This window comes from Otolemur garnettii, unplaced genomic scaffold (assembly GCF_000181295.1).
Source record: "Otolemur garnettii isolate 467f Iridium unplaced genomic scaffold, OtoGar3 scaffold00002, whole genome shotgun sequence".
Lineage (NCBI taxonomy): Eukaryota > Metazoa > Chordata > Mammalia > Primates > Galagidae > Otolemur > Otolemur garnettii.
In genome coordinates this window covers 40,882,538-40,886,006 of record NW_003852397.1, presented here as the reverse complement: position 1 = coordinate 40,886,006, position 3,469 = coordinate 40,882,538, and the positions used below count along the sequence as shown (strand labels likewise).

General features: G+C 41.7%; 1 protein-coding gene and 1 pseudogene across 1 annotated transcript in view; one reads left to right on the top strand and one right to left on the bottom strand.

Moving 5' to 3' along the window:
• UBE2E1 (ubiquitin conjugating enzyme E2 E1) overlaps positions 1-3,469 on the bottom strand; it is a 98,846-nt gene that overhangs the window by 52,460 nt on the left and 42,917 nt on the right. The gene's annotated exons all lie outside the window — the stretch shown is intronic.
• On the top strand, positions 1,258-1,831 carry LOC105887158 (annotated as a pseudogene).

Genomic DNA, 3,469 nt, shown 5'->3' with positions numbered 1-3,469 from the left:
TCTTGAGCTTAAGCAATTATCTTGCCTCAGCCTCCCAAGTAGCTGGGACTGCAGGCACCCGCCACAACGGCTGGCTATTTTTTTTTTTTTTTTTTGCAGTTGTTTAGCTGGCCCAGGCCAGGTTCAAACCCACCACCCTCAGTATATGTGACTGGCACCATACCCACTGTGCTACAGGTACCGAGCCAGCAAATTCATTTTCTGATCCAGTGTAACAATCACTTATAATAATCAAAGTACTGTTAACAAATCATGTTATATGCCTGAAGTTTTTAAAAAGGCTCTTCTAGGGTGGTGCCTGTGGCTCAAAGGAGTAGGGCACCAGCTCCATATGCCAGAGGTGGTGGGTTCGAATCCAGCCCTGGCCAAAAACTTCAAAAGAAAAGAAAACGCTCTTATATTTAGGTTTCTAACAGCAGTTAGCCCCTTATCACCACCAGGATACCTTCACTCCTCCTAATCAAACTCCAAACCATCTACCCTCACACACATTTCTATACAAGACATATGACAGTCATATGGAAACTATGACTCAGAGTTGCATGGGGTTCTTTCCCTCTCCAACCCAGAATAGGATAGTATGTAGAACAATACTGACTCAAGGTACTAGTTAAAAGGGGGTTTTGTTGTTTTTTTTTGTTTAATGATGGCTCCAGAATCCGAGAGCTGTGAATGGCATTTATACATAAGTGTAAGAAATGAATATATGAAATTTACATTCCTCCTTATTAGACTCAAAACATTTCATTTCAAATACAAAATTCAATGTGTTTCTTATAAATCCTAATCAACACATAAATACTCTTGTGATAAGGCTTGACCTGTGATCCTATTAGATAGTATGTGCTCAAAACACACTTGAGTAAGATGGGAAAAAAAAAAATCAAGTCTATTCAAAAGAAATAACATAAAACAATTAAAATTTCTAATAACAGAAGTGTAGTTAATATGGTCAGAAACAGTATAAGCCTCCAAATGCCAAGATTAATTTTAAATAAAATCCAACTTACTCATTTACAGTAGATAAAACTAAAACATAAGCCATTTAGGATCAACTTAATTTTTTCCCTCTCTCATTACAGAAAGAATCCAGTAACTCTTCTTTGTATCTCTTCAATCCTTTCAAATAGTTCACCCAAGTTTCTAAAAATAAATATTATAAATGCATAAATGCTGGAATAACATGAATGCACTGTTTTCTAATGACTAATTTTTATTTATTAAAAAAAAAGTCGAGTCGCGGGTGGCAGTGCAGACATGGCCAAATCCAAGAACCACACTACACACAACCAGTCCCAAAAGTGGCACAGCAATGGCATCAAGAAACCCCAATCACAAAGATATTAATCTCTTAAGGGGGCAGATCCCAAGTTCCTGAGGAACATGTGCTTTGCCAAGAAGCACAACAAAAAGGGCCTGAAGAAGATGTAGGCCAACAATGCCAAGGCCATGAGGGCACATGCTGAAGCTATCAAGGCCCTTGTAAAGCCCAAGGGGGTTAAGACCAAGATTCCAAAGGGTGCCAGCCATAAACTCAGTCGACTTGCCTACATCGCCCACCCCAAGCTTGGGAAGCATGCTCGTGCACGCATTGCCAAGGGGCTCAGGCTCTGCCGGCCAAAGGCCAAGGATCAAACGAAGGCCCAATCTGCTGCTTCATCTGCAGCTCCAGCTTTAGTTCCAGCTCAGGCTCCCAAAGGTGCCCAGGCCCCCACAAAGGCTCCAGAGTAGAGGCAGCTGTCTGCCATGAGGACAAAAGTACTGGTGTGACCTCTAGGCTGCTGTCTGTATGGGGCTGGGGTCCTCCTGTGCTATTTGTAAAATAAACCTGAGGCAGGATTTGTTTAAAAAAAAAAAAAAAAGTCATGGGCTATAAAGTCACTTTGCCGTTCTAGTCAAGATGAAGTTGTTCATTGCCCTACCAAGTTTCTAGGCAGTCGGCACTGCACAAGATGGTGATCCCTGAGAAAAGAAAACAAATACAGAATACAAACAACTGCCTGTGGTGCAAGAAAGGAGAACCCAACTGGCCAGAGTTCACAAGTACTGGAAAAGAGCAAGCTGCAAAGACAAAACTTCAGAGATCTGAAGAGGGTCCCCTTCAAGTAATCTGGCTAAGTACATCCCAGCATATGCATGAGAGGACACCACCCTATGCCACAGAAAGAACTACTCAAAAGGAAAAGAAAGAACAATCCCCAGAGCTCACACAGGCCTAAGAATAGTTTGATTCCCACTGGACAGACAGGAAAAAATCTAATTCACAGGGCATCAGGTAGAATACTCAGAATTGGTACTGCCTCACTACAGGGGATCATATGCCTTAGGGGTGAGTGGTAGGACAGTGTCAAATAGCCTAATTAATATACAGGGTGTCCATGAAAAAGCAAATTGCACATAAACTTTATGGACACTCTGTTTAAAGGGAGAAGGGGCAGAAAAAATATTTGAAGAAAGTAATGGCTCAGAATTTCCCAAATCTGATCTAAATATAAGCTTGTATACCCAAGAATATGAACAAGAAGCATAAGAAATATGAAAAAACTACACCAAGGAATATCATAAACAATGTAAAACCAGTGATTTTAAAAAAAAAAGTAAATCTTAAAAAATAGCTGAAGAATGGGCGGTGCCTGTGGCTCAGTGAGTAGGGCACGAGACCCCTATACCGAGGGTGGTGGGTTCAAACCAGCCCCGGCCAAACTGCAGCAAAAAAATAGCCAGGTGTCCTGTAGCTCCTGTAGTCCCAGGTACTCGGGAGGGTGAGGCAAGAGAATCGCTAAGCCCAAAAGCTACAGATTGCTGTGAGATTGCTGTGTGATGCCACCACCCTCTACCGAGGGTGACAAAATGAGACTCTGTCCCTTAAAAAAAAAAAAAAAGAAAAATAGCTGGAAGAAAAAAATGACACATTACATAGAGGAAAATAAGGATTACAGCAGAGCTCTTTGGAAACAATGCAAGCCAAAAGATAGTTACACATCTGGGGAGGGGAGCAAACTACAATCCTATATCCAGCAAAAATGTTTCAAAAATAAAGATGAAATAAAAATTTTCAGACATACAAATACCAAAAGACTTCAACACCAGCAGGCCTGACGGCAAGACAGGTTAAAGGAAGTCTCTCAAGAAGAAAGAAACAAAAAGAGTAGGCATCTGGAACTATACAAAGAAAAAGAACACCAGAAATGGTAATAAATTTGAGGGAAATAAATTTTTTTCTTATTTAACTACCTTTAAAAAGTAAGTGTTTGAGCTTGGCCCCTGTGGCTCAAGTGGCTAAGGTGCCAGCCACATACACCTAAGGTGGCAGGTTCAAATCTGGCCCGGGCCCACCAAACAATGATGGCTGCAACCAAAATGCCAGGCGTTGTGGCAGGTGCCTGTAGTCTCACCTACTTGGGAGGCTGAGGCAAGAGACTCACTTGAGCCCAGGAGTTGGAGGTTGCTGTGAGCTGTGATGCCATGG